The sequence below is a fragment of the Vidua macroura genome, chromosome 5 (genome assembly GCF_024509145.1).
Source record: "Vidua macroura isolate BioBank_ID:100142 chromosome 5, ASM2450914v1, whole genome shotgun sequence".
Lineage (NCBI taxonomy): Eukaryota > Metazoa > Chordata > Aves > Passeriformes > Viduidae > Vidua > Vidua macroura.
Genome location: NC_071575.1, coordinates 1,773,671 through 1,783,484, shown reverse-complemented (window position 1 = coordinate 1,783,484; position 9,814 = coordinate 1,773,671). Strand labels below are relative to the sequence as shown.

At 42.8% G+C, this 9,814-nt stretch overlaps 1 long non-coding RNA gene across 2 annotated transcripts; it reads left to right on the top strand.

Annotated features, from left to right (window-relative positions):
* The first annotated feature begins 1,058 nt into the window (after positions 1-1,058).
* Positions 1,059-7,888, top strand: LOC128807806 (uncharacterized). 2 transcript variants are annotated; one of them, XR_008437280.1, is made up of 4 exons: positions 1,059-1,128; positions 4,216-4,298; positions 4,801-4,885; positions 7,660-7,888. It is a non-coding gene; the product is annotated as an uncharacterized LOC128807806 (long non-coding RNA). The 2 variants fall into 2 exon arrangements; XR_008437281.1 differs by lacking the exon at positions 4,801-4,885.
* Positions 7,889-9,814: the final 1,926 nt, after the last annotated feature.

Genomic DNA, 9,814 nt, shown 5'->3' with positions numbered 1-9,814 from the left:
TAGAAAAAGTTCATGTTTTTCAAACTAATCTCTAATTTATTCTTTGCCTATATGAATCTCATTTCTTTGTGGTGGAGAACTGAACTTTTTTTTTTTTTTTTTTTTTTTTTTTACAGTGAAGAATGGAGGAAAAAACCCTTGGGAATTCAACACCATCTTTTAAATATTTTATGTAATTCAGTAGCTAATAAGGGAACTAATGAGGGGCTCTCATGGGCAGAATCAAAATTAGCAGAACCTACCCAAAACATAACCCAACAATGTAACCAAAGACATGGGGTTTAGTCTGATATTTTTCCTAAACTGTATGGGCACACACCTGTATAAATATATTTCTATTAAATTGCATACTGAGCAAGTGAAATATCAAATTAACAGAAAGATGAAATAGTTTGAAAGCTATTTTAAAAACACATTTCAACATCTGTAAAATTATTAAAATATTGGGAAAAAGCTCCCTTGTACCTTTTTCATTGAACAGAAAATACAGTAATTATAGTTCTGTGCCATGTTGTTCCCAACTTATTATAATAAATATTTTACATGCATTTCTTTTGTCACTTTCTCATCTATTGATTCCTATGCAAAAGTTAATTTAACATGATGCAGAAACATCAGATAAGCAAGATGGTTCCCCTTTGTATTTGGTGGGAGTGATTTATACACACTTCATTGATGGTTCCTCTACATTCATGTGAATATTGCAATGTTTTAGTGTATTTTATGGACAAAGGAAGGAGGCATGTAAAAGTGTTGGGAAAACCTGCTGACATGGATGGGCTTTTACTTTCTCAGCCTGATGAGCAGAGAAGAGAGATTAAGGAATAGGAGGGAAAAGATCCATAAGAGCCATCTGACACCTGGAAAGTTTTAAAATTGCCAGAGGTAAAAACCAAATAACCACAACTGTAACTTTGCATTATCACCCTAAGTTTCCTGGCCCACTTAAGACTGCGCCCTGGAAACAAGGAGTTCATAAATGTTAAATTAGACAGACTTTGCTCTGTGATGCCAGCCATGGCTGTGACCTCAAGCAAGAATACAGAATGCCTTTCAGTCAGAGAGTCTGTCACTCATTCCCTTTGATGCTCTTCCTTCACTTTCAGGAAGAGAGCACAGGGAGTTAAGGTTGGTGGCCTGCTCCCCTGTTGTCCCTTATTTTACAGGCATTGAAATCCAGATGAAACCTTGAGCCACACACACACAAAATCCCCTTCACTTTCATCAGTAACTTTCTCCTTCCCTAAAGTTTCCATCAGAGAGCCGGTGAGCCTTATTATACAGTCACCCAGCTCTGGTGACCACACGGTCATGGCGAAGGAAGCGCTGTAGAAACTCCCAGAAAAGGTTCCTTCGTCTGAGCGCGCTCTGGCCGAGGCCTTTTCTTCCTCCCGCTTTGAGAAGCGAACGAGTCTCTGCGGGCGCTCCGGCTCCTGCAGATCACAGGGGCTCTGTGGCCCCTCGTAACCCCCCCGCTTGTCTCTCCTCTGGCAACAGCATCCCCAAACACACAGGGAGGGCTGAGTCAGCAGCCCAGGCCTGCCATGCCTTTGTTGGAAACTGGCCCGTAAACATTAGCTGTAGGCCTGTGCCCTAGCAAACTTCTCTCTCTGTCAAAACTGCACATATTTGTCACGTGCCCGGGGTTTCGGAAGGTGGGACAAAGCTTGCGGCCTCTCCTCTGACGGAAAATTGGAAACTGGACTTGGGTCTGGTCAGAAGTGCCCGAAACACGTGCAGCCCCAAGGAGAGAGAGAAGTGGGTCACACCCTTCTCTTCCTCACCGCGCATAACAAAGCTGGGCCATAGTTAACGTATCAAGGACATATCAAGGATGATTTCTTCTTAAATCAGCATAAGGTTGCAGATTTGTTTTGTTTCGTGCTTGCATCCTGACTAGACTGCTAGGTTGTCTGTCGTTTTTGTTTTTGTGGGACTGATGGCAATCTCCTCAACAGGGTTAGAGCACGTTGCAAAATGTCTGGAGCTCAGCCCATGCTAATGTCCCTACTGCTGCTTCTGCTTCGAGGAAGCAACTGGAGACGAATGACTGGGCTTAACTTCCTAATTAAGGAAGAGCTGGAGGGAATACATCATGGGCAGTAGGGGGAAGGAAAAAAAAGAAGAAAAGGAATTTTTTTCTGGTTTATGTTTCAAATGATTCATGACTTGCAATACATCATATGCAGTCCTGGTTCAACACGAGTCTTAGGCAAGTGTATTGCTTTAACTTGTAACCTTTTCTGAAAACTGTTGGAAAATTGACTAGGGTTTCATTTCAAAAATGAAAGACTAAGTGAGGACAGAAGTTAGACTGGAGAGGAACTGTGTTTGTTTTACTCTTTTCAACACTTGCTAAGGATATTTTTTTCACGTTAGTCTTCTGTAACTGATCCCCTTTATTGGGACTAAAGATTGATGCGTCTATCACTTCAGAAACATCTCTTGTTTCACTATGACTTTAACAAGCCTGTGAGATCTAATAAAGTTTGTAGGGATGCAGAACTCACAAACAAAACTGAAGTAACCTACCCTTAGCTTTGGTCAGCTCCACATCCACCTGAATAAATGTCATGATCTAAGGCTCTATCGTACATAAATAACATCTATATACCATTTTTCATGGAACAACACCCCTAAAACTGAAATAGATTAGTTTTCCTCCTCTTTTATTGTCATAATTTCTACAAAACTGATGCTTTCCTGAAGAAGGCTTCCATTCAGCACCCCTACCATGCTACTTCCTCCTGGAAAAAGGATCAAGAAATATTTATGACATGCAAAAAGGCTTCCATTTCTAAGGATATGAAATATGTTCAAGTTCTCATAAGAAATAGAGCATTACACTTGGGTTTTCATTTAAATATGATTTCTGAAAACTAATAAAAAAATTAGAAATGTTGGTGCACAAAAAAATGACAAGTGAGAAAAAAATGCATATAAAAATATCCACAGGATAGCGTGGGGAACTAAATGGGGGAAAATTTCTTTTGCTTTGGAGAGAGCATTATGTAGGCAAGGCAATTTTATTAGCACGGTTGGATAAAATATAAAGGGTTTTCCTAATCTCAGAGACTTCAAAAGAGAATTTTTTTGAGACAATATTAATATCAAAGCCAGTTGTCACTATTATTAAAATGTTCTTTGCTCTTCATTAGTCACAAATGATCCCCTCGACTCACAAAAAGGTACTCGGTAAATTAAAAGCTTTTATGTAACACTCCAACAAAAGTTGAATGACTCCGGAGTTAAAAGGCAACTCTTGTGTCTGTCAATATTCAAAGTGGTACCCAATTTTTTCCTTTTTTATAGTAGCAATTTCCTTGGGGTATTTATTCATTTATAGATCTATTAAGAGACGGATGAGGAATGGACGATTAATGAAAAGCTTTGTCATTCTGAGTTCTCACAAGCAATCATTAAAGGCCTGATTTTGCATGGTGGGCAGCCTGCTAGGGCCATGTAAAATCCCTCTGGAGGATAAACAGGTCTATCCATCTCCAGGATTTATGTCTGTGTGAGGGCAGAGTGGTAATTCCTGGTGCTGGGTGCTTCTCCTAACGCACTCGGTCTAAGCTCTTCAAAAGAGTTTGTTTGCTGATCGCGTTAGGCAGAACACAGCTCATCCCTCCAGTGGGCTGCATTGTGCCACTCTTAATCGCTCTTTAATTGCAGTCTCACACTGCTGAACTTAATGGGAGCTCCTCCACCACTCCATGGTGAAAGGCTGGAGGATAGGATTATGGGATTTCCTCAGTGAAGGCACAGAAATGCCACACATGGTGCGGGGAAGTCACCGGAATTTGCCCACCACTGGATTTATGCTTAGAGTTTTCCCTCCACTGAGCCTCCTCTGAGGCTGAGATGTGGGAGATGTAAGGATCCACAGCTGATTTTCACTTTCAGATAACCCTGCTGGTGGTACCATTTATTTATTGTGCCTTGTGGGAAGGTTGGTGCTGGAATGGTGGAGGCAGCACTGAGAACCAGATTTCCAAGATTTTATGCCTGCCCTGATACTGATTTGCCTTGTGTCTTCAGTTGTTTCACTTTTCCCCTTTGTGCCTCAATTTTTCTATTTATAAAATGGTAAAAGAAACGGTGAGCTAAGGCTGAGTTAATACCTTTAGACTGCAATAGAAAGGTAATATAGTAGTACAAAGTATTAATTATTATATTATCTCTCTCTTTTTAATGGATTTATATTTAATTCAGTTACAGAGAGATGCTTTGTTCGCATAATAACATTTTCTACTGCCTTTGAGGCTCATAGGAGCAAGCTTGTGGGAAGGAAACTGGTAAGTGTTTGAATTTAGAAATGCTGCTGGTTTCAGTGTATTTAAAATGCTGTTGAAGTCGGGACGATTTAAATGTGTGAGATTTCAAATGTCTCATTGACACACATCGCAAATTCCTTCATTGCCTGAGGGAGCTACAGCAAAAGGGAAAGTTGGAGTCTTTTAGCTTCCCAGTTAAGGCAGCTTTTTTTTAAAGTGAGTTAATGATGGAGCATTTGCCTGTGCAGTTGTAACAGAGCAATCTGTCACTGTGAGAAGACTCCTGGGGTGACTACCAAGACATGTTAACTAGCAATGGTACCTCCATTGTACATGACCCGTTGCTCGCCCCCGTGTTGCAATATATTCCAGCCAGATTCCTGAGTGAGAAATGGGAATGGATCCATGTTTTGAACAGAGGCACAGGCCCCACTCAGCTTGTAAAAACTGAGGGTAAGGGGACTCTGCTGAGGGAAGCAAGCTGAGGGTGTGACCGGCGTTCTTTTCCTGTTCTTGCCCTCAGCACTGAGAGGTGCATCTGTTGTGTTTGTCACAGAGCTGGCTCCCCTCGTGGTCCCCTTGCTGCACACCCCACCATGGGACACGCTGTAAGCACACTCTCATTGATCTTTACTCCATCTGATGACAGATACAAATCTGCTGCCACTGCACCTTATGCTAATGTTCAAGTGAAAATGAATAGTATATATGCACACCAGGTTGCACTTTACCTGCCTGTATGTGTTTATTTGGGAATGTGATGCTGAAACCAGCCTTCTGGGCCCATCTCCAGTTCTCAGCTCCAGAACAGCATGAGGTTTTCAGGTGTGTGAATTCCCCTACATTAGGACTTGTTTTCTTGGCAGAGGAACCAAGATCTTCAGGCTGGAAAAAGCGACCAAATGGTCTGACAAAATTCTTGCCCTGGCCATAGGGCAAACAGGACCATAGTTTACTCCTGTGGTTTGTTTCAAGGTCACATTTTTGTGTTACATGAGACTGGAACAGTCTTTCAGTGATGCTGGATAGAGCACAATTGGCTTGGGCTCTCCCATTCATGCCATCCATGATGATGGAGTATCAAACTGGAGGCACTGGACATTTGCAGCAGAAAAAAGAGTCAAAGTGAAACCAGGCTTCCTGACTTCTGTCTGTGGTGCAATTCTCAATGGAATATGGCTGGAAGAAACATGTCTCAAAAATATGCAGTGATATTCCATGTGAAAGTTTCTGTAGCAGTCAACGACCAAATCCTCCATTTCGTTCTCCAAAGCCGTAATTTCAGCTGATGTCTATGTCCAAACAAAAAATCAAAATATAAGTAAACCAAATTTAATATATCTCATATACTCCTCCAGCTCCCAGAAGATAACATATTCCATATATCTAATGCATTTTTTCTCTTTTTGGAACTGAAACTCTGGAATTGCAGCTGCTGATTGTGAATAAAGTTTGAAATGAGAAATCCAACGCCTGGCAACTCTTTCAGTGAAGAATTTCTTCCTGATGTCCAACTGAACCTTTCCTGGCACAGCCTGAGGGCATTTCTGATCCTGTTGAAAATGTTGTCTCTGCAAAGTAAAACTCAGTCTCAGGAGATTCTGTGTGGGATCAAATCTGCTTTGTTTCTCTCAAGATCCTCTTCATGACTGGAGAATTATTTTCTTTTCATGTCACACTGTTCTACACCCCAGGACATTATTTGTTCCATTATTTGCACAGAAATTAACAAAATCTCATTTTATCTGGAATTTTGCCCCACATCCTCTACAGATACCAACCTCAACAAATTCTTTTTCTTTCTACTCCACTCTTAAGAATCAGCTCTAAACTTATTTTTCTGTGTCATTCCAACTTCCCTAGTCCTTCCCTGTGAGATGATGAGGTTTCCCCATCCTGCCCTCAGATCAGCTCTCATTCTTGTGTTCTAGCACAGAATCTCCTTCTGCTCTGTGTCCCCTGCCTGAGTTTCTTTGTGGTTCAACAGGAGACAGCACGTGCCATGGCTGATCTGGTACATTGGGCAGCCTGACTGATTGATTTGCCAGCCAGCTGAGATGAAAGAGCAGGGATGGCTGCTGTGTTCCCTGCTTTTCCCTCAAGGGAATAATTTAAAATCATTCTCTTCTACCACCATTTGTGGAAAATACCAACTGCCAGAAGACCTGAAGGAACTAAGACCCCTATCCAGACTAAGATTTGACTGAATTTGCCTCATAGGTGTGATTGACAGGCAGATCAAACTATTTTTATTTTTAGCTCGGTTCCTAAGGAAAAAAAATATCAAGCTGTAATAAGTTTCAGTCAAATGGACTCTGAAGAGAAGATCAGGAGCCTTTATCATTTTTCCTCAATTTTTTTATACCATCCTTAATCTGACATATCCAATTACAATCTATGTGTTCTGATACAGAGCTGGTAGAGGGTATTTCTTTTTGTAAGACTGGGTATTAACACTGGCTCTGAACACTGCTGGGACTTCCAGATGTCACTGTAGTAAAACTAAGTAAAGGTAACCTTATGAAAAATTTCTCAGAGCTGTAGCACATTCCCACACCTGCAGGGAATAGAGATACTAAAGGTACATTACAAAACTACCCAGAATGTAGAATCATAGAATCTCCTGAGCTGGAAGGGACTCACAAAGATCATCAAAGCCCAACTCCTGGGCTTGCACAGAACACCCCGAGAATTACACAATAATCTTGCATTCTGCCAGGCTTGTGCCAGCTCTTGCCAGATACTTGTGACCAAGAATCTGGTCACAAATCTTGCCATGACCACTTTCCTGGGGAGCCTGTTCCAGTGCCCAAGCACCCTCTGGGTGAAGAGCATTTTCCTGATATCCAGCCTAAACCTGCCCTGATTCAGCTTTGTGCTGTTTGCTCAAGTCATGTCACTGGTCATGTCACGAGTGCAGGGTTCAGTGCCTGCCCTTCCTCTTCTCCTCAGGAGGAAGCTGTAGACAGCAATGAGGTCTGGCATCAGCCTCTTCTGGAAGAAAGGAAGAATCTGGAATGGAAAGAAAAGCAACATTGCAGGGAAACCTGTGCTGTCTGGATCTTCAGTTTTCCCAGAGCGAGTTCTCTTATCACTCTGGATCTGCACATTCCCTGGGTGTTAGGCTTTGCTTAACTAGCAAAATCATCCCTGCTTTTGCAAGAGCAGAGCCACTTAGTGCCTGTTCACAGACCACTTTGGTTCAGGCTATCTTGTGTTCTAATGAACATATCACAGCAGTAGCTCAGAGCTCCCCATATTTCCAAAAAGCATATGTTAAACAATGTAAGCAAAGAGAAACCGTAGCAGGCTTCGCTTGTCCTAACAGTCCATCTGTTTCCCACTCCCACTGAGCACATCTCTTTTCCTGGTTCCCTTTCAGGTGCACTCTTACCTTATGTAACGTGCTTTTTATTGGAGATTCATGCTGTGACCCTGTCAGAATTGCTACAGCAGGGGTGACCTCGGTAATGACTGTCCACAGCCTGCCAAGCTAAGTTGGTCAGTGTTAGCTGATTAAACTTTTAACAACATCCCCTGTGCGATAAAGGGCAAAATGACAACTTTGCCCATCGTCAAGGTGTCTGTATAATAAACTAATTAGTAAACCACACAGTCTGTGGAGCTTTTAATGAGTGCTATCGTCTGGCCTCTGTAATAAAAACCCAGTCTGCCCCCTTTTGGGATTCAATTAAGGCACAGACTGTCATATGCTTGGCCTGGCTGATCAATGAATCCATTCCGACCTTTGTCGGAGCTGTTTGCAAGGTCACTGGCAGTGGTGAGGGAAGCCAGCCTGGTGCTGGGGAGACAAACCCAGCAGCACCCGACAGGCACCAGCATCAGCTGCTAATGTCCTCCAGCTCCTTTGACATCAGCAGAAGTTTCTCTCCCACAAAGGTTAGCTGAAAGAGAATGTGGCAATATGCATATACATAAAATTTAAATATATGGATGCCAGTTCTTCTGAACAGAAAGGTTTCCCTGTTATTTAAAAAGTTCATTAATTCCTTCACATCTGCATATACCTAGACACCTGTGGGGTTTTTAAGCACCAAAATATGCTGTTTGTTCTCTAAGCTGCATTTATTGCTATGATCCAGATACACAAACAAAACAAACACAATAGAGTAGCCCTAGATTATACAAAACAGCCCCCTTTTCAGGTCCTTGCATGCAAATAATACTTATCACTATACAATTCCTGGAGGGGTTTATAGCACTGAAATAATTTTTATGGTGCTCCATTGCAGTTTTACAGACAGAAAAATTTCTTGGGGGAAAAAAAAAAAAAAAAAAAAAAAAGTCAGACAGGCAATGACCCAATGAGATACCCAGGGGCTGTAGTGAAGGTGTCTTTAAAAGTAAAGATTTCAGGTTTCAGTCCTTTCACCTCTGACTTCCACCCTCAGGGGGATAAACAGGAATCAGGGGACTAGCAGAGTGAAGCCAAGGCCTTTAGTGTCATTATCATCTGTCCTGAGCAGTGGCTAGGTACCTGAGCTCCAGGCAAGCTCTGTCCACAGCCACACTGCCACCAAGGATGCCCTTGGTTTTTATTACTGCTGGAACCTCCAGACCTCCCAGGCATCACTCCCTACAGCCAACAGGAAAGCACTGCATGAGGTGACATGGCAGGGCCACCAGAGACTGTGTCCTACTGTAAAATTTGCAACCAGAAGAGTAAAACCTGGATGGAGTTTATGAATTCATCCTGCACAGGTGAGAACACTAACCTCCAAACAGTGGGCTTTCTCTTCTGTTCTCTTTTTTTTCATTTGAATCGAATAATCTCCCCTCTGCCACCTCACTGTTATGAATAGTTTCCAGGTATTCCCCAGAAACGTGGTCAGGGCTTTCCTAGTTCCCATGGCAACACTAAAAGACCGATATTGAAATGCTAATTAGCTAATTGCTCTGTTTGTTTTCTTTAAACTACCTGGGAACAACCGGCCCCCCACCCCTCCACGCTGCCACTCTGAGACTAACATGCAAATAGAAACCCCTTAGGATCATGGGAGTATTTTTAGGAGATAAAAATGAATATAAATCAAAAACTGAACACAATAGAGGAGTCTAGATAAATGCCCTAGCTGAGGAAGAGGGAAACACATCCCCTGACTGGCTTTTAACCATCGCCATCACCTAAGAGAGAACAGACTATATTAGGCTCTGAGAAGCAGGGAGATAGAGACAGAGAGCCCTGGTGCTGCCACCACGGAAGGAGCGGGGACAGCTGTTGTTCTGGACTTCAGCAACAGACTCTGCACACCACGCCTCCTCATCCTCGGGCCACTGGTGTGCCACGGAAGGAGAAAGGACAGCTGCTGCTCGGGACTCCAGTGACCGACTCTGCACGCCGCCTTCCTTCTGGCTGCCTGGGAAAGCTACGACTGCGGGGGCGAGCTCTGCGTCGAGCCCCCTGCCCAGCTGATCTTTTTAATAAAGAGCTGAACATTAATAAAGGCATTAGCCCTGTTCATTTCAATTTGGGGGCTCGTCCGGGATAGCCACGCCCGAAGAGGACCCCCGGACAG